General features: G+C 43.6%; 1 protein-coding gene and 1 long non-coding RNA gene across 3 annotated transcripts in view; one reads left to right on the forward strand and one right to left on the reverse strand.

Annotated features, from left to right (window-relative positions):
- The window catches only part of LOC145545149 (uncharacterized), a 57,011-nt gene extending 35,088 nt beyond the window's left edge, over positions 1 to 21,923 (reverse strand). Inside the window, exons 1-7 of one of the 2 annotated variants that reach the window (XR_014081907.1) lie at positions 21,645 to 21,892; positions 14,449 to 14,643; positions 8,530 to 8,666; positions 8,233 to 8,449; positions 7,876 to 8,063; positions 7,345 to 7,430; positions 510 to 1,635 (exon numbers count right to left, since the gene is read on the reverse strand). This is a non-coding gene — a long non-coding RNA (uncharacterized LOC145545149). Of the gene's footprint in view, positions 1 to 509; positions 1,636 to 7,344; positions 7,431 to 7,875; positions 8,064 to 8,232; positions 8,450 to 8,529; positions 8,667 to 14,448; positions 14,644 to 21,644 lie in introns of those variants that run through there. The other variant, XR_014081908.1, reaches the window with a different exon arrangement.
- The window catches only part of PPM1H (protein phosphatase, Mg2+/Mn2+ dependent 1H), a 301,134-nt gene that overhangs the window by 172,923 nt on the left and 102,404 nt on the right, over positions 1 to 25,807 (forward strand). The window lies entirely within an intron of this gene.

The raw sequence follows: 25,807 nt of genomic DNA on the forward strand, positions 1-25,807 counted from the left end.
TGCCGTGGAATCTCAGAGTCATAACCACCGGACTGCCCTGGACCCATGTTTTATGCTTAAAAATGTCCAGCTGCTTTGATGACTGAGCCCCCCACCCATATGTATAGAGGGTTAGTGTTCAGTGCAAGTCTGACCCAGTGGTTGAGATGGTTTTGCTACATACTGGCAGTTTGGCTCTGTTTGGTGTCAGCAGCCCTGATCTCCTCTCTGAAATTGAGGGCACACCTACATTTCCAGCGCACGTTTCCCCCTGTTGGCGATGTAGGACACAAGCCAGGGGACTTGGCTGTCCCCAGGCGGTACCTCTCAACATACCGGCTACGGAGTCTGTGAGCTCTCCGGGTGCACGCTCTCTCTTTCCTTCTGGGTCACTCCCATTTGTTCTCATTTCACTATTTTTGTCCCTGGTAATTGTCTGGGGAGGAATTCACCAGAGTTTGACCTTTTTTTTTTTTTTTGTATTACCAGATTTTGGTAATACAAAATACAATGGTAATTTTGTATTACCATTTTGGATTTTTTTTTTTTTTTTGGTATTTGTATTTTTCATAAGAGAGAAGTGAGAGGGTGTTCTCCCCTGATGTGGAGCAAGAAACCCAGGGTAGATGAGGAAGGTGGCAGCTGGAGCGAGGCAGGGCTCTCAGACGGGGAAGAACCCTCAGCTTTGTTAGATGCACGTGTGCTCAGTCGTGTCTGACTTTTTGCAGCCCCCTATGGACTGTAGCCCACCAGGCTCCTCTGTCCATGGGATTTTCCAGACAAAAGTACTGAAGTGGGTTGCCATTTCATCCTCCAGGGGATCTTACTGACCCAGGGATTGAAGCTGCGTCTTCTGAGTCTCTTGCGCTGCAGGCAGATTCTTTACCACTTGAGCCATTAGGGGAGCCAATTCCGCTTTGTTAGAGGGCAGCTGAATGCGTCAGTGGGGTCCCTAGATGTTCAGAAATAACCAGACAACCAGGAGTTTAGGTGGAAAGTAACATCCCTCCGTGGGATGGGAGGAAGCACAGTGTATTCAAGCAAGAACCCTGAGGTGAATAATGTTGAGATGTGGATTTCAGTCTGGCCAAACCACTAACTTCGCTAGGTCTTGGGTTCTTCATCCCTAAAAATGAAATGAGTGTCCTAATAGGATTTCTAAACTCAAAAAATGTCCATGAAGAAACATGTGTTGTATCTCTGCATTATGCACCTCTGGGGAGTGTTTGAGGATGTGCAGGAAGTATTAGAGTCACATCAGTGATTTCAACGTCCTGCGTTTAACACATGTTCTCTCTGATTATCCCTGGAGATGGGAGGAGCTGAGGAAGACTGAGCTGGGGGCTCAAGAGAGGTTGTAGCGGTTTCTGTTGTACTTTCACCTGCCTTGTCACCTAGCGAACAACTAGACTCACAGCGGAGCAGGTGATCTGAAGTCAGGTTCCCTTCGGGACTGTTTACTCTGCCTGAATTGAACATTCAGCTCTTGATTCAATCTCACACGTGCGTCAGTATCTCTATAGTGCCTCATGCAGTTAAATATAAGCTTTTTGGTCTGGCAGAGTCGGCCTGGCTTGTGTTTAGAGCCTAATCTGCAGCCTGAGAATCAGTGCTTACCCCACAGGATGACTCTGGATCATTCAGCCGTTTCACCACCTTTCATAGGAAAAGTGATTTGTTGTTTTTTTTTTTTTAAGTCATTCTGGGACATGGCCTCTCCACTCACAACCATTCATGGAGAAGAGAAATTCACTCAGCAGCCAGGTAGTTCCTGACTGGGTCAAATCTGTCTTGGGTCAAATGCCTCTTTCTTTTCTCCACAGTTTAAAGGGATAAGTAAAAAATGTGGGGAGAAAGATAAGAAGCTTGAAGCTTTGGAAATGCTTATGTCACACTGCTGAGACAGAAAAAAACATTGATTTGGTCAAGAAGCTGCATTTTTTGGGTTAATTGCCCCCAATGAATTCTCCCACTTTTATTCTTCGATGGCCATGCTTTATAGATGATCTTTAAATTCCTTAGACCTCAACAACAGGCAGGAACCTTTTTAACTACAAATAATCACTTAAGCCCTATAAATACAGAAACCCCCAACATGCAGAGACCTCCCTTTGGTGAGAATGCTGTAGGCACAGATGCATCACTCGCAGATAGTTTTCATCTGTGAGGTTCATGCGAACTCTGATGCCACCAGACCTCAAGGCAAAAATAGATGCCCTTCAAAGACTTTGTAGCTCCCAAGAATGATGCATGTGGAAACCAAATGGAGATCTCACAGCTACAGTGAGCCACTCTGAGTGATCCCAGCCAAACACGAGAAATTGTTAACTTTTTTATCCATGATTGAAAGAATGTGATCTTGATTAGGATACATGACTTTAGGATTCCAGGGCATTTCAAGCACTTAGCTTCAAGCACTACGGTTTAGCCCTTTGAGCAGCAAACTCATGTTTCAAATTATAGCAGATGTCTCTATTAATCCTCTCACTAATTGCTTCTGAACCTCACTCCTAAATTGCACCAGGCTGAGGCTGTAAAGGTTTGCATGTGGAAAGCCTCCATCTGCCTTCCTCCTCGGAGGGGTGGTTGCGAACTGGCCCAAGCTAGTGGGAACAGGACGACTCTGTGCCCTGGAAGTCTATCATTCTGGGGAGTGTATTTCTTGCTGTCTGATGCTAAACATTCGAAACGTAAAGTTGAATAGGTCCATAGATACTGGGATTTGATGAGTCGTGTTCGTCCTGAGTGTTTTGTGGAGTGGTGTTACAGTAAGAAGTGCCTCTCCGACAGGGTTATTTATTAAAAGAACAAGCTTATAAGTTGAACCTTGTCCCCAGCAGAGCATTGGGAAATAGTGTATCTGTGGTGACACATTGCTGGTGAAATTACTAAAGTGTGTTTTTCTTCCAGTGAGTTTACCTCTTCATTAGTTTTCTCCACTCCTGTGAGATATATGAGGGTGAACTGGCTTATTTTTATTTTACAGTTTGAGAAAGAAGGTAAACTCTGAGTTACTAGCTTGACTAGAGCTTAAGATATTTTTTATTCACCTGAAGATTTTAATTTTTTCCAATGCACTAGCCCAGAGTATAACTATTTCACATCCATTTTTGTATTGCAAATGGCAGCAGAATCACTAGACGTTCATGGAAGCTGCGTTTCTACTTTCGGCCCTGCTCATCCCAGCGAAAACAGGAAGTGGTTTATCTATGGAAAGTCATGCTCCTGATTGTGTGGGTGATGTTCCTGTCCTGTCCCTTGAGTACGGTCTGTACTCAGAGAATTCAGATTCATAACCAGACCTCACCGGAGCATGAGGGAGTGTGGGAATAACTGGCCATGCGGCCAAGGCCCCCACACAGGCAGTTGAAATGACTCAGATGCAGGCAAACTTAAAAGAACTGGACAATGCCCATCACTCCTCTTGCTTGGACCATGGGTCGTCCTTCTGGTGCTCGTCCATGAGGCTGCTTTTGTGGGTCACCCACCCTCCTCTGACTTCATTTTCCAGCTAGACCAATTATGGCGTTGAGTGCTTCCTAGGAACTCTGGAAGATTTTTCTTCCCCGAGTCCTTGGAGAGACTCTTTGGCTGATCCTGACTGACATCACAAGCACATTTTCAGGCAGCCTAACCAGGTCCAACTGGTTCATGGTAAGCAATCCTGGTTTCTCTCTTCCCCTGCTAGCTGTGGTTCCTGGCATTGTCAGTCAGCTTCTCCAAGACCCCGTCCCCTCCTACTTTTTTTCTTAAATTTCTCAGTAAATATTTTTTGCCTTTTCACAGCCACATTCCCAGGGTCGCTGGCTCGGTGGCATTTTAGAACTCCTCAGCCCGGACCTCCTTTTTGTTTATGACAATCCTCTTGCACAGGAATTTGCCTTGTATATTTACATGCACATGTTTACTTCATGAAACATTTGTTAAAACAGAAGCAGAAAACAAACAGCAAACTTTTTCCTGTTACATAAGCAGAAGACGTTACTGGTGTCCAGTTTTAAAAACTACAGATAAATAAGGTTAAGATAAGAAAGGCACGTTCCTGTTGCACAGACATGGCCACTCACTCTCACACCAAGTTTCTTCAGATTCAGAGGCTCCTGTTGTGCCCCTCCGCACATCTTTTCTTCTTCCGAGTAAACATCCCTGGTTTCCTTCACATGGTCATCAGAGAGTTGATTTGACCTCCTCATCCCCAGGCTTCTGGCCCTGGCCCTCTTCTCGTGGAATTTCCCCATTCACACATGGAACTGATCCATGCCATGTGGACTGATGGTCGCGCCCTGTTTGGATAGCATCACTGAGCCCCGCTCGCTCTCACTTTCCTATCAGTCCTGCCACCAAGCCGAATCACGATGACCATTTGATGGCCTCTTTAATTTTGCAGCTATTTCAACCACTTTAAGAATATATATATTTATTTGGCTGTGTCACGTCTTAGTTGCAGCGTGCAGGCTCTCTCGTTGTGGCATGCAGGCTTAATTGCCCCACAGCGTGTGGTATCCTGGTTCCCCAACCAGGGATTGAACCTGCATCCCCTGCGTTGGCAGGTGGATTCTTAACCATTGGGCCACCAGGGAAGTCCCTCAACCACTTTCGGCTTACTCTCTTTTTACTTAAACTGTTCCTGTCCTTTGTTGTCAACAGAAGATTATGAATGATTTTGTTAGTTTCTAAAACCCAAATAAAAAGAAAACTGGCCTATTTAAAAAGAAAAGTGGCATTTGAAAAGAAATAGATACTCTGCCTGTTTAAAAAGAAAAGTGGCATTTCTTTTACTTGGACAAAAAAAGGGATGGAGAGAGAGGGCTTGGGAAAGTACGTGCTTTCCTCTCAGGAGACCCTGGCAGACCACCAGTGACCACTGCTTTCCTTGATTAGCCCTCACGAGCTTTGTCTTTAATGACCATCTCTAGAATCTGCCTCCATATTGACATCAGGTCCCTCCTCACTAGTTGATAGAATCCAGTGTTTCCTTTGTTGAAAAGTGAACCCGACTTGTCTGTCTCTAACCTTTGGTCACATCTTTCCTTCACTGCCATTCCTCCCAGAGTGCTGACAGTACCATGATAGACTCAGCTTCAAGTACTTTTAGGGCCCTTAGATATAAACTTTTGAAGCCAGAAGATTCAATCCCATTCATCTCAGCACAGTTCTCTTCTCTAATATTTTCATCTATTTAGGACCTTAGTTATTATTTTTTTTAATCCGTGGTTATTTTCTCCTCCAACCTGACAGGTATTAAGTTGGCCAAAAAATTCCTTTGGTTTTTAAGTCAAAATAAAAGGCACTTTTTTCATTTTCACCAAGAATTTTATTGACCAATATATTCACCATTTTGTTCCAATACCTTCTTCCATTTTCCAAGCAACTTCATAATTCCATCCTCCCAAAACTGTTTTATTTTTTTGAGTGAAGAACTGTTCCAGGTGCCTTTTACAGCCTTCTAGGGAAATTTTTCCATTATGAAAAATTTTTAAAGACTGAAATAAATGGAAATCCAAAAGTGCAATGTCTAGTGAATACGGGAGATAAATCAGAACTTCCCAGCCAAGCTGTAACAGTTTTTGCCTGGCCATCAAAGAAACATATGGTCTTGAGGTATCTGATGAAATACTAGGCATTTTCTATTGACTAATTCTGGGTGCTTTTCATCAAGTGCTGCTTTTAGTTGATCTGGGAGCAGTACTTGTTGGAATTAATCATTTGGTTTTCCTGAAGGAGCTCTTAATAGAAGACTCCCTTTCGATCCTACCATGTACACAACATCGCCTTCTTTGGATGAAGACGGGCCTTTGGTGTGGTTGGTGGTGGTTCATTTTGCTTGCGCCACAATTGCTTCATTCCACATTATTGTTCAGTATCCACTTTTCATTGCCTGTCGCAATTTGTTTTACAAATGGAATGTTTTAATTACATTTAAGTAGAGAATCACATGTAGAAATATGGTCAAGAAGGTTTTTTTTTGCTTAACTCACATGGAACCCAAACATCAAAACCAAACTGACACAAATGATTTTCAATGCTTGATTTTGATATTCAACTGTCTCTTGCATGGTGTAACGTTGATTGCTCTCAATTAATGTCTTGATCTAATCTCTATCAACTTCAGCTGGTCTACCCAACCTTCGAGCATTGTCTAGTCAAAAATCTCCAGCACAAAACTGTAAACCACTTCTAACACACACAGCATAAATATTTTTTGCATTTCAGTTGCATTTTTACGTTTCTTGTAGCAATAAAACATAATATGCCAAAAAATGTTGCTTTTTTCTTCCCTCTTAAATATTAAAATGACAATACAAAAAGTCACCAATTTTGATACGTTTTTTAAAATGCACACTGATATGACAGCTGTCATGATACAATCTAACAAAATTGTTTCTAATGAAGTTAAAGACAAGCACTACTCAAGCCATCTTGTGGAAAAAAACTGAATGAACTCTTTGGCCAACCCAATAAATTGGAAATAAGTGCTTCTTTTTCTTTGTCATCCATCAGTTCTACACCTGTGGTCTCTAGCAGCCAATTAGTCTCTTCCTCAATCACTTCAATTTTTCAAATATAACGAAGGAAGGTCACTTCCATTGTCTTCACTATGTCTATAAGTAACCATCTATTCTGAGTTTTCAGTTTGTGAACACTTTGATCAGTGGTTGTTGCTTTCTGTCCTTGGCCAACTGCCCATCAGAAGTAATGGGATCTTAACACCATATTAATTCATGGTCTGATTGTTTGCAAAATGGAAAAGACATAAGGTCCAAAATACATTTCTTCACCTGTACATGTCAGGGAGATTTCTGTGTGTGAAATAAGACCTATTAGGTAAGCTATAGAGAAGCAAGGACTTTCAGCAGAGATGAATTAAAGCTCAGCTCAAGTTCTGGAAGGAATCAGGGGAGGAATTAGAAGCTGCACAGCCGAGACCTGAAAGCTCTATTCACAAATCCTATTCTGGACCCTGCCTACCAATCCTAGAAAGTTGAACAAGGAAATATATGGACAGAGGATAATTCAGAGGAATACATTTTATAAGTAACACATTTTGGCCTTAAATCCCCATGCAGCCCTTTCAGAAACCAGGCTGGAACATGTCGAGACAGCTTTTGTTGAAGCTAGAATCAGTATCAGGTCTGTCTGCCTCTTTCCCCCAATCCTGGTCATGAGGAAAGGCATTCCAGAGAAATGGCAAATACAAAAATAAAATGTAAACCAGATCAAGAAAGCCCCCAAGCTTCCAATCAGGACTCACTGAAGTCAGGATAGCAGGAGCACACCCTGAGCTCTCATACCTGGCAGATTATTTAAGAGAAAAGCTAGAAAGGAGAAGGGCTTCCCTGTTGGTTCAGTTGGTAAAGAATCTACCTGCAATGCGGGAGATCCGGGTTTGGTCCCTGGGTTGGGAAGATGCCCCTGGAGAAGGGAATGGCAACCCACTCCAGTATTCTTGCCTGGAGAATCACATGGACAAAGGGGTTGCAAAGAATCAGACATGACTGAGCGACTAATGCTTTCACTCTACTTTCAGAAAGGAGAAAACCAAGGGGAAGGAAGAGAGCCTAGTTTTATTCTAGGCAGACCCTACCCTGGTCTAACCCCCTTTGCCACTGAAGCTTTGTGAATGAAGTGCCTCTTCAAAAAGAAAATGGGATCAGAGAGAGAGGGATGGTGTATAGCTTTTTCCTGAGAGAGAGAGAGACTCGCCCTGATTTTTCACCTGTCAAGGTTTTGGGGAGTAGGGGGTGTGGCTCCTAAGAGTGAAGCCCACTGTGTCCCTAGGTTACAGCCCAGGCAAGGGCATTCACCCCTGAACTTGACCTACACTTGGTAGAAAAGTGAAGAGGTGTTAAGAGATGTTTGTCCCCTAGTCAGATTTGGGAATCATTGCATAGTTACCTTGTTTTAGAGAACAACAACACATTTTAGTGTATTAAAGGCTCTGAAAAGTCCTGTGGCAAAAGTGTTTCCCAAACTCTTCTGAGAATGCATTGTGGTTTTTTTTCTGGTGGTGGTTTCCTATTATCGTCCAGAAGAGTGTTCCATGGAAAACATTGTAGAGGGCAGCTTCAGTTCATTGATTTACTCTGTGAAATGAGTTCAACAGGTAAATGAGGGAATGGACCCATTTTCTATGTTCTCACCTAATACTTATCCCCATGTTCTATATACTTTTCCTGGAATACTTGTTTCAATGCCAGACTCTAACTACCTTATAAACATAACTGTTCCCTCCTCTCTTATTCTAGCACTGACCCCATTCCTGAGCACCATACGCTCTTTTCCAGCTGTGTGCTCACTAGCCCTTCTCACTGGCATCAGGCACACGCACTGAATACAGTGTGCCCAAATCAAGATGCAGCGTCTCCTCCTCCAAACGGGCTTCTCTTCCCATCTCTCCTGTTGTTTCAGCATCATCACCTTCCGTTATCTAGCTTGAGCATCTCAGCAGATTCCAAGACCTTTTCATCTCCTTTACTTGGGAGAAGATATTTTAAAATCATATACATTTAATAAATACACATATAATTTTCAAAATGTAACATATTATACCTCTGTGACTTTTCTGTTTTGCACCGGCATAGTCCAGCCTGTCACTTTTCATTTGGACAATTTCAATAGCCAGGTAAACTAGACTCAGTGGAATTTTTTCATGGAAAGGAGACTTGGCATGGGAACCTCTAATATATCTGTTTTTCAAAACAAAATCTTAAATTACTGATATGCCTGTAAATGTCTGAAGGAGATTATGGCATTAATATTAATGAGCAAGGTGAGGTTTTAAAGCTAGTGATCAAGAGAAGCAAGGATGTTCCATTGCCACCCTGTCAATCTCTCTTTTCTGTTAAGTTCTGGAGGTATCTGAACACATGACTGGACGTGACAATGGGAAATCAGCATGCCATTTTATCACTGAAAGCTAAGTGAGGTCACTAGATCGATTTTTTTTTCCCCTTCATATAGTTCCTTAGGATCACAGTTGTGGACTGTTATTTTATCAATGCAAAGTTATAAAGTTCCAAGTAGTGACTATTCTACTTTGACTTGTAGATATGTACATTGCCTTTAATGAATCAATCCACTATGCTTAGTCAGACATACTTAGAGTTCTTTTACACATAAACTCACTTAATCTGAAGAAAGAGGTATTTTCCCTTTCTCAAATAGGGAAAATTGAATGTCAGAGTGGCTAGCTGATTTTCCCACCATAACTAGTTTATACCGTGAACTAGACTTTGAACTCTAAGCCCTAGTTGCTTTCCTCTACAACTCAATTGGCTCCCAAAACCCAAGTGATATTTACATTCAGTGGCTGAGAGATGGACTTCCCAAGCCTTTGTTATGTATTGTGGTTTTCCGTCACTAAGTTGTGTGAATTCTTTGTGACTCCATGGACTGAAGCATGCCAGATTTCCCTGTCCTTCACTGTCTCCTGGAGTTTGCTCAAACTCATATCCATTGAGTTGGTGATGCCATCCAACCATCTCATCCTTTGTCGTCCCCTTCTCCTCTTGCCCTCAATCTTTCCCAGCATCAGGGTCTTTTCCAATGAGTTGGCTTTTCGCATCAGGTAGCCAAAGTATTGGAGCTTCAGCATCAGTCCTTCCAATGAATGAAATATTTAGGGTTGATTTCCTTTAGGATTGACTGGTTTGATCTCTTTGTTGTCCAAGGGACTCTCAAGAGTCTTTGTTATGTGAGAAACTGATATGAGGTAACCGTCATTAGGTAGAGCCGAGAGGCCCTACAAGTAAGGCATTCAACCAACCTGTCATCTAACCATGGGCTACAGATAAGCCACCTGCCCCATCAGGCAAAGTCATAGAGCTTATTTTGAGCAGGGGCATGTGACAACGAGGATGCTGTATTTACTTCCATAGTATAGTTTGTAATACTATACTAAATACATTTTACAGTATACTGTCTAGAATGAATTGATATGGATCCGGCTTTGCCCCGCACCACTGATGTAGTTCCTGATTTATGGCATCATAAAGGAACAACAATAAAGGATGCCTCAGGATTCTTGGCGGGCAAATATAGACAAAGCTCCCTCATGTCCTTGTGAAGAATTCCAGGGACGGAGACCCACAGCCTTCAGTCAGTGTAGAATGTGAAGATCAGGAAATTCTTTTCTTGTTTCCAACCATAGAATCTTACTGATTTGATTAAATAGAATTTCCTCTTGTTTGTGTTACTCTGAAGTATGAAGAAACTGGTCACCCACCATTCCTTCAAAAAAACTATTTCAGATTGCTTGAAGGAGATTGTGATCGAATCACTCCTCATTTTTCCCTTCAGGCTAAAATACCATAATTGCTTTAAGCTCCTTCAAAGCATCTATTTTCCACCCCTTGCATTGTTTTTATTTCTTTTCTTGGGACTCATTTCAGTTGCTCCCTGGCATTGTCCTTTTAAAACAGAGAGGATGGAATTGGACACAGCTGTGTCCAATTTGGACTAATGTGGAGTGCTAGTAAAGAGGTTGCTTCTGGGCTCTGCGTGTCCTACCTGCCTTGGTACACAAACCAGGGAACTCTTGTTGCCATCAGTTATTTAAAGGAAAGAAAGAGAAGGGGAGAGGGAGGAAGGAAGAAGGAGAAGAAGAAGAGGAAGGAAGATCCTATCCTTTGCAATAAAGGCTATAGTAGAGGAAAAACATGCCTCTGATGGCCTCACCCAAACTGACTACTTGCTAGAGGGAGAAAAATGTGCTCATTTGAGAGCTTGAGAAGTGTTTGTATGCATTTATGCTGGGGAACTGTGTGGCGCTATGGATTACAGATAAGAATCCTGTGCTTGAGAAGAACAGAATATGCACTGTCTGACCCAAATGGAAAAGGAACCACTAAGTGTTCAGTATGTGCACTGAGATCAAAGCATGCAGGCAAAACTTTGCCAGCCAAGCGCTTTTGAAACTGTGCAAAATTAGAATCCACTGTGGGATTTTCAGAAATTAATTTGAACTCTGCAGTTCTTTAAGGGAGAGTTTCAAAACCCACCAACTAGGAATGCAAAGTGGTACTGCCACTTTCGAAAACCCATTGGCAATTCCTCAAAATGTTAAACACAGAGTTCCTTCATGACCCAGCAATTCCACTCCTAGGCATATAACCGAGAGACCTGAGAACATATATCCACACACATATTTGTAGATGAATGTTCGTAACAGCATTATTCACAATACCTAAAGAGTAGGAACAATCCCATGTCCATCCACTAATGAATGGATAAATAAAATAGGGTGTATTCATATAGTGAAATATTCATTCAGGCGTAGGAAGAAATGAAGTACTGATGTCTGCTATAATACAATGAACCTTAAAAACATTATTTTAAGGGAAAGAAATCAGGCACAAAAGGCCATGTATTATGTGATCTCATTTATGTGATATATCCAAAATAGGCAAATGTAGAGAGGCAGAAAACAGATTAATGGTTGCCAAGGGTTAGTGGGGAGGAGGGGAAATGGGGATGACTGTTAATGAGTGTGGGATGGGTTCTTCTGAGATGATGAAAATGTTTTGGAATTAAGATAGTGCTGGTGGTTGGACAAAGTTGTGAATATACTAAAATCAACTGAATTGCCCACTTTACAAGGGTGAGTTTTATGGAACATGGAATATTAAAAAAAAAATACCAACCCCACTATTAATATATATCTGGACCCCTTATCATTTTTTTTAAAAAATAAGCACCTCAAAAAGTTTTCTTTCATGACTGTAAGGCTTTTTACCTGGTGTGGAAAATATCATGCTGGTGCACTTGGTTTCATGAATTTTGCTGGCATGGTAGGATGTTTGTAGAAAGTGGCTGAATTATGACATTGAGAAATTATTCTGGGTGGTATAAACACAGACTAGGCTGCTTGCGAAGAAAACAGGAACGTCTGACTCAGTCCCTTCTCTGCGAGTGGTCATTTATTTTTGCTGCTACTTAAAGATCAGAATTTTTTTTTTCTGACCATTTTTCAGTGAATATTTCTGTTGAGACGCTTTCATGTTTGAGGTCCTGTTAGATGAATCATCGTATTTGCAAACTTTTTTCTTTAGTATCCATTCTGGAAATGGAATGACTAAAAACACACCAAAACTAATTCCACGCTCGTGAGATTATTTTTTTCCCTTCAGCTATTTTTTGACACCTCTAATTAGCATCACCAGCCTGGCTGTCCTCTGGTGGTGGCAAGCCCGCCTTCTTCCATCAGCTGCCCTGCTTTTTCCATCGACACATTTCTGATACTTTTGAAGGAGGCAGATGCTCCTGCTACATCCAAAGAGAATTGACAAGGTCTGATGCTTTTTGACAAAATGGATGTCTCCTTGCTGTCCTTTGGAATTGATATACGCTGTCAAAACAGGTTTTTCAAATGGTTTCTCTTTGTCACCTTGTACCAGATTTTCTCCTCCATTCTGGAAATGTGTGGTTTAATGTTGCGTTTCGAATCACTTTCAGTTGAAAAAGTGTGTAATAGAATCAGGGCATCCCATGAATACTCTTAACAGCATCAGAGATGTCTTTTGTTTGCAGCTCTGCATTCTGAGGGGACTGGTGACAACAGTGAAATTACATTGGGGGGCTTGCTCGGTAATGGGCTCCTTGTCCTTTATGATTTAAAACAAGCGCTCAGGGTGAAATCTCCCATTCTGGCACTTTCTGTATTGGTTCGTATTTATAAGAATTTAAATTCTGAGGATTACCACCTCCTGAGAAGGGAAGTAGTAGCTCTAGTAGTTTATCCGTATTTCTCCACTCCACGGATGTCAGGCTTCCTTTCAGAATCACTTAAATGTAGACCTGGGAGGTACCTGAGAAATGATGTGGTCTTTACCCTTTTTTATTACCAAAGACACCAAGGCTGAGAGCTGGCAATTAACCTAAGGTGAGGCTGGCACCTACAAATTCCAGTTCCCAAGCTAGTGCCCTCGCTACCACCACACCACCTCATAACCTCCAGTGGTGCATATAGGTAAGTGTCCCTCAGAGTCTGAGCTGGGAGAGGACCTGACATCGGCCATCACCCCAAGCAGTGCTCTGTCTCTCCCATTATAACCTCCCTCACTAGACTGGCAGAGCTGACAGTAACCCAGAAGAGTTTTTCCTGCATGTGTGTGTGTGCACACTTAGGCACATTTTTCTACACATGTGGCCAGGTTCTATGCTGCAGGGTTGGTGGCCACTTAATTACTCAAGATGGGAATGAAATTCTGTGCTCCCCTGTGGTGGTTGTTCGGTGGCTAAGTCCTGTCTGACTCTTTGCGACTCCGTGGACTGCGGCACGCCAGGCTTCCCTGTCCTTCACCGTCTCCCGGAGTTTGCTCAAACTCGTGTCTATTGAGTTAGAGATGCCATCCAACCATCTCATCCTCTGTCGCCCCCTTCTTCTCCTGCCTTCAATCTTTCCCAGCATCAGGATCTTTTCCAGTGAGTCGTCTTTTTGCATCAGGTAGCCAAAGTATTGGAGCTTCAGCTTCAGTCCTTCCAATGAATATTCAGGACTGATTTCCTTTAGGATGGACTGGTTGGATCTCCTTGCAGTCCAAGGGACTCTCAAGAATCTTCTCCAGCACCACAGTTCAAAAGCACCAATTCTTCACTGCTCAGCCAACTCTCATATGAGTACATTTCCTGGACTCTTTCAAAGAGTCTGAGAGCACTTTGCAGGCAAGCAGTTCCTGTGCTGCAGAGAGAAGAAACCAATGTTTTTCACAAAGTGAAGCAACTTGGTTTGGATTCTGCCTTCAGGAATGAGCTTGAGCCCTGACTTTTATCTTCCTTAACGTTTTCCTCTATGGCGATTGGACTTCCAGACACCATTAAGTACTTCTCAAGTCTAGTAGCCTGGTGATTTTGGATTTCTTTGCTATTTCAGCTCCACTGAGAGATTCTACGATTATTAAGCTAGGAGATTTTCATATATATATAAATGTGTATATATTTATAAATGGAGATTTATATATGGAGATTTTTATATATAAATATATCCATATTATATATAATCTACATCTATAACTATAAACCTCTATGTCAATATGTAAGGGATAGATCCATCTTAAGTCACTTCAGTCATGTCTGACTCTTTTTGCGATCCCGTGTACCATAGCCCACCAGGTTCCTTTGTCCATGGGATTCTCCAGGCAAGAATATTGGACTGGGTTGCCATTTCCTCCTCCAGGGCATCTTCCTGACCCAGGGATCAAACTCGCATCTCTTATGTCTCCTGCATTGGCAGGCAAGCAGGCTGGCTTTTTACCACCAGCACCACCTGGGATACATAAATATGTTCATTTTCCCCCAGTCTTTGTGCCACTTGAACAAAACCTTCTACTGAAGCTGAAAAGCTATAGTATCATTATTATCCTTGTACCATATTTACATAGCACCTATTTGCAAAATCATTTGATTGTGAATTTTAGGATGTCTTTGGTCTTAAGGCCAAAGGTTTTGCCTTGAGGAGGCTGGAGGACTCACTTGCTCTGAAGTGCGTCGAGCAGAGCAGGGGCTTTTAGGCTTCCTGAAGCTCACAGGAAGGAAGTGCCAGCTGGAGTTCTCCTGCGTTTGCCCTTCATCATTCTCCAGACTTCCTCTTCCTCCTAAAACTTCAGTGTGTTGCTCCTTGGCTCGACTCTGAAGCTTTCTGGATAGCTGTAACTAATGATGTAAGAGCTGCGTAGGGTACCAAGGCAACATCATCTCATTTCAGTGAACGAAAGGCTGGAAAGGCAGGTGTGCGCACTAGCCTCTGCTATTCAAACCCAATAGCATCCCGGAGCAAGGGGGCACTTTCTGAAACTCTCCGTGAGAGTGTTCTACATAGTGAGAAAGCTCCAGAGGGTGTATGCTTAGTCGCTGAGTCGTGTCCGACTCTTCATGACCTCATGGACTGTAGCCCACCGGGCTCCTCTGTCCATGGGATTCTCCAGGCAAGAATACTGGAGTGGGTAGCCATTCCCTTCTCCAGGGGATCTTGCCAACCCAGGGCTTGAACCTGGGTCTCCTACATTGCAGGCAGATTCTTTACAGTCTGAGCCACAAGTGAGAAAGCTCCAGAGGGTAGCTGTGGACATAAACTACAGCACTTTGTCCACAACACTCATCAGTATATGTTGAGTTCTGCTTGCCCTGGAAGAAAGAAGATGTATTCTTGAGCAATAGAAAGTGTAACTGGCTGTTTGCTCCCTCCTACTCCACTGACTCCCAGCAGTGATCTATAAGAAGTGCCTCTTCCATCCCTCAACCACATCTAGACCCCTGGGTCCCTGGGTGGCTGCCTCAGCCTTGAACTCTGGCAGTTGTGTGGTGGTGGGCAGCCCACAGGCAATGGATACAGTCATTGAGTTGGAAGCAGAGAGGGATGTTTTGTTTTCACTTTATCCAAGTGTCACTGATTTAATACATTGAAAATGTGTCAGTCCCTGCTGAAAAATAACATATACATTTCCACACGGATGTATACTGTCAGTGCCTAAGAGGTATAGTTTCAAGTTCATAGGTTCCTAGAGAAATGTGTGTATTAGACTAGTCCAGAATGTCCAGGCTTTGGGAGGAAAAGGAAGATTGCCACTGTCCTAACCCTTCTGTATGACTAAAAGGAATGGAATCCAACCATCTAGAGGAGTGCTGACGAATCCTTCAGTCACTCCGTTCATTTCTCACTCAGAATGTCTTTCCGTTGTTTTCATTTGTGAGCATGGTCGGCATTTCTGAACCTACTTCTGTGGGTCTCTTCTTATAACAAGTGATGGGAAAGGTACAGCCATTTTTGGCCTTCACCAGTTCTCACTTTTTATAAGAGAATTCTGTCGCTGGATTCTCAGCAGCTCCTGATGCAGTTACAGGAGACTTCTGTAGTCATGACTGAGCTCCGAGAGATGCTTGGGTCCCAGGAAGAATTCTTTGGACACTTTAATGCTCAGGTCACACAACGTTCATGAAGACCGGCAGTGTAACAAAGATGAATCGGCAGTCAGGAGGATTCCGGGTGAATAATCTTTTGTGAATATACAGCCAGATCTGGGCAAATAAATTCCTCTTCAAAATGTGCAAAAGGAATGTAACATGATTCCTGTGAGTGGGATGATACAAAGATGTCTAAAGGAAAATTAACTTTCCCACTTCCGTTCCTTTCCCCCTACTCATTCAAAGATAATTTATGTCATCAGACAGCCAGGTGGCCAGTTAGAAACAGCGAAGGCTTATTCACTCGTGGTGATAGTGCAGCCAAGAGGCAAAGAGGAAAGCCAAGTGTTCGTTTTCCCCACAAGGGCCCTGGTCAGGGTCAGGCAATGATGGGCAGCACGTGTAGCAGGGCAGAAGGAATCTGAGAAGCTGTGCCTCGGGACCAGGGGGTGGGGGTGGCAGGTAGGTGATGGAGAAGGGGAAGGAGTGGAAAAGTACTGGGAGTGGAGAAAAGTGTCTGAGCCAAGACTCCTGGGGGACGTGCCTAGGCTGAGAAGGCAGAAAAGTGTGTAAATGTATAAAAGGGAGGGAGACGGGAGGGAACCCTGGCCTGCAGCTCCCTGCAGAGGCTGCGGAGCCCTGGCCGGGTGAGGGGTGAGGAGGGCAGCTTCCCCGCAGGTCTGCTCTGTAGAGCCTGAAGGAGCATACAGAGGATTTTGGCCTGGAACTAGATGCCTCGTGTGCTTCCCTCACGGCTCAGTGGTGCGAGAATCCGCCTGCAATGCAGGAGACGCAGTTTTGATCCCTGGGTCAGGAAGATATCCCCTGAAGGAGGGCATGGCAGCCCACTCTAGTATTCTTGCCTGGAGAATCCCATGGACAGAGGAGCCTGGGGGGCTACAGTCCATGAGGTCGCAGAGTTGGACACGACTGAAGCAACTGAGCACGCATGCACATATAGGGAGTATCTATCTCTCTATATATATAGTTTTTGTTTTTATAAAAATGGGATTATTCCACACATTACTCTGAAAAGTGCTTTTCTTCCTTAACAATAAATACCTCTTGATACCTACAGGTCAGAGAACAGACTTTTTTTTTTAAAGTGACTGTATAATATCATATAGATTACATACCAATCCATTCAACAGGTCCCCTCTTGGCAGACATTCAGAGTGTTTCCAGTCTTTGCACAAGTGATGTCAAAGATGAATTGTTGACTTGAACCAACCCTTTTATTTCTTTAGGATATATTCCCCACAGTAGGATGGCTGAGCCTTTTTTTATGTAGTTAGAGTTTTTTTTTAATTTTGTTTATGTCTGGCTGTGCAGAGTCTTTGTTGCTGCGCTCCGGCTTTCTCTAGTTGTAACAAATAGGGGCTACTCTTTGTTGTGGTGTGCAGGCTTCTCCTTGAGACGGCTTCTCTTGTTACAGAGCATGGGCTCACTAGTTGTAGCTCGTGGGCTTAGTAGCTGTGGTGTGGAAGCTTAGTTGCCCCATGGCATGTAGGATCTTTCCAGACCAGGGATTGAACCTGGGTACCCTGTATTGGCAGGCAGATTCTCAACCACTGGATCACCAGGGAAGTCCCAGTTACAGTTTTAAGATGTTTAAAAAGTATAATTCATGTTCTCTTTAATTATGAGAATGACTTTTCCCCTCACCCTATGAGAGCTATTATGTGTTGTTAATTTTTTCAATAAATGTTTGCCAATCTGTTGTAAAAGATTATATTCCTTTTGCTTTAATTTGCCTTTTTCTGGACTCGTGAGGTAGAGCTTCTTTTCCTGTGTTTACTGAATATTTGCATTTTCCCTTCTGTCAGTTGTTTAATTGCCACTTTTATTCTTTTTTTCTTTTGCTTGTTTGTCAGATGCCTTTAGAGAGTATCCCTCCTGCTCTGAGATGGGGTTTAATGGGAGTTAGTGTGATATCCTTAAGAGAAAGTGTAAAATTGAGAGAATATCTGAAATGAGCAGCCTATTTGGCCCTTTATTTTTCTCTTGACCAGTTTACATTTTGACCAACTTGGGGGGAAAAAGTAAATCTTTTTTACTCCAAATTGTGACACCAGAGGATATAAGTAGCAGAATTTTCTAGGACTTGTTCTCTGAACTCAAATTTCTCGTCAGTTAGGAATAAATTGCACATGTTCCCTTATGTGGCTAATATGGTAGAGGGGAGCACAGTTAACTATCGATTTCTTTGCTTTACCATTTTTTCTCCCATCCTTGCAGTTAACTCACAAAAACACATTAAACCTTATCATTCACCCTGTTATAAATACTGCCCCATCTATTTTACTGGATAAGAAATTAAAGCATGTATATTTCAGTTAGTCTCTGTAAATGGAAGGCTAGCCTTAACTTTGCAGAATATGCTTAGGAACCATGCCCTCTGTATGATATGGGATACCAGCTGGCAAGTGGTTGCCAGTTGACTAAATCATCCAACCCCTGATGACTTCCTCACCTGGTCTGTCACCAAACACTGAGTAGGTGAAGGAAATGTCATCCTGACCACAGTCATCCACAGGTCTAGACCTGAGGCCCCAGAAGAAAGGTCAGGGCATATGCCTAACTCTCCTTGGCACTCATTGCTGCTATAGATTTTTTTCTCCCCTTGAGTAAAAACATTTTGTAAAATAATGAAGTAGAAGATATGAAGTCTGTAGGATCCTATAATGAGAGACTGCAGCTTTAAAGGCATGTCTCTACTTTATTGTCTGTTTAGGACAGGCTTTGTCAGCCTTCACATGCATTCTGTTCCCTTTGAAACTTCTTCCCTCTCACTACCCTGCTCCAGATTGGAGCCCTGCTCTCTGACAAATTGATCCCAAGATCAGAGGCATGAAAGAGAGAAAGATCAAAAGGAAGCCAGGAATCACATAAGAGCATTGCGATGCAGGGACTGGAGAGTTTGGCTATCAGACACGCTGTCATTCTTTAATCCGTGGATGTCTCATGAAGGAAGAACTTGATAGTTCAAACAAAAGTGAAGAATGCTCTGTACAGAGATGGATTTAGATACAATGATCTATTTATGAGCATAATTAGGTAGGATTACCCCACCAATGAACATTGGAGTTGAATCCTGATACCTCATCGTGTATGAATTTGAAATGAAAAAACAGAGTAAGCATCATGGTGGCTGCGTTCTGCCTCCTCTGCCCACTAAGAACAGGGGCCCTGTTTATTTTCTCCTTATCTTTTGAGTCACTTTTCAGTGGTGCTTCAGCCAGAACAGCATCCTTTTAGGTCCATTGTCTTTTTGTAAAACCAGTGGGAAGGCTTATGGATTTTTGAGGACTCAGACCATAGAAAATTAGGCAATTACAAGTCATATTATTAAGAAAAGTCTTATTTGAGACCATCACTTCTGGACACGTCTGTTCATCCATCCAAGTCCTGCCCACTCATATCTATTTAGTCACTTATCCCTCCAGCAGATAGTTACTGCGTGTCTGTCACAGACCAGGCTCTGAGCGCTGGATCCTCAGAGACCAGGGCTTAGGCTCTGCCCAGAAAACGCCCTCAGGTAGTTAGGGACAGTCACCAAGGTCATCCGTCACAGAGAGACAGGTAAGGGCTATACCAGGTACATGACACCATGGGGTTGCAGAGAAGAGGCAACGCAAGTAGACTAGGAGGACGTGCTCCTAGGCTGGGTCTCAGAGAGGAGTCGGTTGGCCAGATGAAGGGAGACGTAGTGGGAAAGGAATAGCAAGTGTGAGGCTGAAACCAGAAACAGAGGCAAAACCCAGATAATGAAGGAGTTTGGAAATGCTGGGAAGGCACCCACAGGCTTGTGGTAGGGGGCAGGATGTGATGCTTTGAAATGATCTTGGTGACCCTGGGGAGCAGGGGTCAGAGGAGGGCAGAACTGAGAGCTCCTGAGTCAGGCGGACAAGCTCTGATGGGGCCTGAACCCAGGCAGTAACAGAAGAAACCAAGGCAGGGGCAGCTCCGCCTGCTCTTGAGGGGTTGGGCGCTACAGGATCCCTGGCTGTCTGGACATGCAGGGTGAGAAGAGTTTGATGCCTGTCTGGACATGCAGGCTGAGATGGCTTCAGCAGTGGGCCCCTGGGTGGAAAGGGTTGCTGGTCCCTGAATCTGGGAATGCTGGAAGGATGATTTTGGGGGTGTGCTGGGGGGAGGATCATCAAGTCTGAAACATGCCAAGTCCGAGACACCAGTAAGTACCCGAGTGAATGTTTGCCGTCAGTTGGCTGTTCCAGGCTGGAGCACGGCAGAGATGTGTGGGCTGGAAAGGATATTTGGAGTCATCAGCATATGTCGTTGTTAAAGCTAATGATTCATTCAGTAAAGGGCATGCAGTCAGGATCAGCTTCATGGGGGTGTGGCCTATGCAGTCACAGGACCCCACATTCAGAAGGGCTCCCATATTTGGCTTCATGCTCTATTGTCACAGTCTTTAAATTCTCACTAATTTTTTAACATGAAAAAATAATTTAAATATTTTAATAACTGTGTTATTTTTTGACATGAGTTTGAGCAAGCTCCAGGAGTTGGTGATGGATAGGGAAGCCGGGCATGTTGCAGTCCATGGGGTCGCAGAGTCAGACACGACTGAGCAACTGAACTGAATTCTTTTAACAAGAGGGTCTGCATTTTTTTTGGCCCAGGACTTTGGAAATTCTGTAGCCATTACTGCTTGTGACTGCCTAGCTCTGTGCACAGTAGTGGGGCCATAGTGTGAGCAGCACAGACATGGTTCTCATCTTAGGAGCTTATGGGCTGGCTCGGGAGGTAGACAGTTAAGGAAGGAATAACAAAATGGAATGTGTTTTGTATTAGAAGGAGCACCAGGCTAATGGAGCTCGGAGGAGAGGCCTCTAAACCAAAGCTTGGGGGTTAAGAAGGTGGGAAATGAGTGCCCAGGCAGAGAGGTAGGAAGACAGAGTGGCAGTTCACAACCACACAGGAGGTAGAGAGGAGTCTGAGAGGGGAGAGGTCCTGGGAGGCTGGAGGGACACCAGGAGGAGGAGTGTCCCGGAATCAGGGTCAGGAAGGACCCACAAACGCTGCCTGGTAAGTGGGGAATGAGGTCCTGCCCAGGGAGTGTAGCAGCACAGAGGCTATTTGGAGACTCATGAGAGTAGTTAGGTATAGGAGGGTCAAGGCATGAGTTTACCTGTTTTCAGGGGATCAGTGGGAGATGTGGAAGGAGGGACCTTGAATGTAGATCCTATGTGTCATTTTTTGTGTGTTTGGCTTAAATCTGCTGTAGAAGATTACAATTTTTAAACATCCTCATTATTTAATTTGAAGATTCTTTAACAGATCACAGCAAAGTTCATTATAAAACTGTTACGGTGTCTTCAAAGACTTGATGAAATACACAGAATTGCTCCTTTCGTATTCTGTATTTCCATTAGTTGCCGAAGGAATGGGGTTAAGATGACATTTGTTTCCCTTCTCCTTTGCATCTGCATCTCCATGTCTGACTGATACACTAGGGGCTCAGCTGTGTGCTGTAATGTCTTATTAAAGAAGACATTAAAATAAAAAACAAACAAGGTGTAAACCTTGGTTTCCCAAGAAAGGAAAAAGACCCTGGGAGTGGGTTTCACGTGAGGAGAGTAATATTTGTTTGGTTTTGGTTTCAATTTTGTTTGGTTTTAATCACAAAGTGTTTTGAGCATGGTTTTGAACCATGAACAGAGAGCCAGTAGAGGGAGAGGTTGGGAACACAGAGGGAGTAACTGATGTAGGGAAGACCCCAGGGTTGGGCGTGATGGACTCACCTAATCAGCAGGAGGAGAAGGAAAGATGGCAGAGGGAGCAGATGTCCAAGTGAAGTTCCCTCTCAGTGCTGTGACATCCACCCCACTTTCCTTGTGTAAGCAAACATCTGCTGCCTCCTAGTTCTGTTCTCTTCCTCCCTCAGATTCAAGGCAAAGCTCCTTCTAAGTTCTCTCATTTATTTTTTTTTAACTGGAGTTTAGCTGCTTTACAGTGTTGTTTAGTATCTGCCGTACAACAAAGTGAATCAGCTGTAGTTATACGTATATCTCTTTTCTCTTGGACCTCACTCCCCCTCCCCCATCCCACTCCCCTTTGTCATTGTTGTCCAGTCATTCAGTCATGTCTGACTCTTTGTGACCCCATGGACTGCAGCATGCCAGGCTTCCCTGTCCTTCACTGTCTCCCTGAGTTTGCTCAAACTCATGTCCATTGAGTCTGTGATGCCATCCAACCATCTCATCCTCTGTTGTCCCCTTCTTCTCCTGCCTTCAATCATTCTCAGCATCAGGGTCTTTTCTAATGAGTCAGTTCTTCACATCAGGTGGCCAAAGTATTAGAGTTTCAGCTTCAGCATCAGTCCTTCCAATGAATATTCAGAACTGATTTCCGCTAGGATGGACTGGTTTGATCTCCTTGCAGTCCAAGGGACTCTCAAGTCTTCTTCAACACCACAGTTCAAAAGCATCGATTCTTCAGCACTCAGTTTGCTTTATGGTCCAGCTCTCACATCTATACATGACTACTGGAAAGGCCATAGCTTTCATTAGATGGACCATTGTTGGCAAAGTAATGTCTCTCTTTTATTCCAAGGAGCAAGAGTCTTTTCATTTCATGGCTGCAGTCACCATCTGCAGTGATTTTGGAGCCCCCAAAAATAAAAGTTTGTCACTGTTTCCATTGTTTTCCCATCTATTTGCCATGAAGTGATGGGACTGGATGCCTTGATCTTCATTTTTTGAATGTTGAGTTTTAAGCCAGCTTTTTCACTCTCCTCTTTTACTTTTATCAAGAAACTCATTAGTTCCTCTTTTCTTTCTGCTATAAGGGTGGTGTCATCTGCGTATCTGAGGTTATTGATATTTCCCCTGGCAGTCTTGATTCCCTAGGTCCCACTCCCCTAGGTCATCACAGAACACTGAGCTGAGCTGCCTGTGCTATATAGCAGGTTCCTACCAGCTATCTACCTTACACATGGTAGTGTCTATATGTCAAACCCAATCTGCTAATTCATCCCACCCCTCTCCCCTCCCCATGTCCACACATCCGTTCTCTGTGTCTTCCTCTCTGTTCCTGCCCTGCAAATGTGTTCATCTGTACCATTTTCTAGATTCCACATATATGCATTACTAAACGATATTTGTTTTTTCTCTTTCTGACATACATCACTATGTATGAAAGACTCTGGGTCCATACATATCTCTACAAGTGACCCAACTTCATTCCTTTCTATGGCTGAGTAATATTCCATTGTATATATGCACCACATCTTCTTTATCCATTCACCTCTCATCTGTTCTTATATTCAGTTAATATTCATGGGGCTCCTGCTAGGTGACAGGCATGATGTCAAGCATTTGGAATGTAATAGAACCAAACGGAGCAGGCCCCTGACCTCCTGACACTTAGGTCCTGGAGGAGGCTCTTCCACATCTGGTTGGACATTTCTTGGCTCCTCCCCACAGGCCGCACTGAATGACACACCACCCTCTACTTTCTCTGCCTTCCTCCTCTTCCTCATTGTCTTTTACTTCTCTCCCAGCTATCCACCTGTCTAGTCTGAGCCTGGAAGCTGGAATTCAGGGGCCATGTAGGAAAAGGGAAAGAAAAGAGTTAAGACTAGCTTCCAGGAAAAATTTGGAAACAGAAGATTGCCGTGGGAATTTGCTGCAGAATGCCTTTTGCTCTAGTCCCCCATGTTCTTGGAGCCCTTCTTGCTACTTTAAGATTAGGCCCTGTACCGCTTTTCTAGATTCCACATGTGTGCGATATACAATATTTACTTTTCTCTTTCCGACTTATTTCACCATGTACAGATGAAGCTATTTGCAAAGCAGAAATAGAGAGACAGATGTAGAGAACAAAAGAATGGACACCAAGGAGGGTAGGGGGAGGGTGAGATGAATTGGGAGATTAGGAGACTGACATATATACACTACTATGTATGAAATAGACAACTAATGAGAACCTTCTGTATAGGACGGGGAAAAGAAGAAGGTACAGTCTGTTTATAGGGCATATATTAACCTTAAAAATGCATTCCAATATACATTAGGTACAGACAAATACTGTTTGATTTCACTTATGTGAGGTGAAATTCAAAGTCAGAAAGTACATTGGTAGATGCCACGGGAATGGGGGGTGGAGGTGGGTGGGGAGGGGCAATGGGGAGTTAGTGTTTAATGGGGCAGAGTTTCAATTTAGAAAGGTGAAAAATTCAGGAGATGGATGAGGTTGAGAGTTGCACAATAATGTGAATGTACTTAGTGCCACTGAACTGTACAGTTAAATAGTTAAAATAGTATGTTTTATATTATATGACTTTTACCACAATAAGAAAAAAATTAAAAAAAAAAAAAAGATTAGGCCCTCACCTTGACATTCCTGACCCCTTATTTCAAGTTCTCCAGTTTCTCCATCCTCTATCAAAACTCCTCCTCTCTCATTACAGTTATTCTCAGCTGATAAGTAGGACAAAGACAATTTCAATTAACTCACACTGATTTGTGAATGGTTGGTATCACCTTTCTTGGGGTAGGGTGAGGTGGTTGCATTTTACAAGTGACTTTAGGTTTATAACAAGGAATCTTTAATTTGTCCTATTTTTTGGCGGCATAATAAAAGAAGTGAGGTGTGTATTTCAGCACGAGGCATCCTCTCCCCAGGGTCAGTCTCCCCAAACTTCTCCATTTCCTTCCAGCTTCCACCATTTTCCTCCTGGATCCATAAATTCTCTAATACCCCCAAGATTTTTGTTGTCGCCTCCTCCTTTGCTTGCCCCGCTCCACCAGTTTCTATGACAGCAGCAACTGGGCACAGGTGGTGAGGGGTAGGGGGAGGGGGAGGGCAGCTGCAGCCATTAATAGGGATTGTTTCCAAGTCAGGGACCACCTGCCTCTGCAGTGGGAGTGAGGGGTGCCAGGGGCTTGTTGGCACAAAAAATGCAGCCTCCCCGTGTCAATGAGGCATCCACCTAGAGCTGAGCTCATTGATAGTATTCCCCATGCCTGTGGGTTTTCACAGAGAAGTGTGTTGGGCCCGCAGGTCTCTGGCTCCCTGATACTGGGGAGCTTTGGGGTTCAAACAGAATGCAGTTCCCCCAGCCACTTGCGTTTGTTGTAGAAATGGCAGCCTTCCACCACAGCTGATCGATATTTGGGAAGTAAGTGCTTCAGGGACTACTGCAGAACAAGGTCTGAGCCCAGGAGGCTCCATGGGAAGAGGCTTAGAGAAAGTTGCTATCGATTGATCCTTTAGATGTCTGCTTTGGGGAGCTCTGTTCTCTCAAAAGTCCTGGAGTCAGCAGTAGCTCTTGGGCACATTTTTGGGAGTTTGTGAATTTCCTGAACTTTGAGATGACAGTGGTTTTCCCTGGACCCAAGATGTTACCCTAGAAACTCAGGAGTCTAGGTCAGCTGCTCTCAAATTTTAATGTGCCTCCGAATCTCCTGGGAATCGTATGACAATGCAGATTCCAGTACAGGAAGTCTGCAGGGAACCTGAGAGTCTGCATTTCTAACTACCTCCTAAGTGAGGCCTGTGCTGCTGGCCCACAGACACTTTGAGTAATGAACACTTGGAACTGCCCTGTCAACTACTTCAAGCGCTGGCCCACTTGTGACTGCTTAACTTAAAGCTAAATTAATTACAGTTCAATAAAATAAAATATTCAGTTTCTCAGCTTGCACTGCATGCGTGTATGCTGAGTCACTTCAGTCATGTCCAACTCTTTGCAATCCTATGGACTATAGCCCTCCAGGCTCCTCTGTCCATGGGGATTCTCCAGGCAAGAATACTGGAGTGGGTTGCCATGCCCTCCTCCAGGCGATCTTCCTGACCCAGGGGCCAAACCCACATTTCTTTTGTTTCCTGCATTGGCAGATGGGTTCTTTACCACTAGCGCCACCTGGGAAGCCCCTCAGCTTGTACTGACCATGATTCAAAT

This window comes from Giraffa tippelskirchi, chromosome 4, assembly GCF_054371585.1.
Source record: "Giraffa tippelskirchi isolate mGirTip1 chromosome 4, T2T-mGirTip1v1.2.pri, whole genome shotgun sequence".
Classification (NCBI taxonomy): Eukaryota; Metazoa; Chordata; class Mammalia; order Artiodactyla; family Giraffidae; genus Giraffa; species Giraffa tippelskirchi.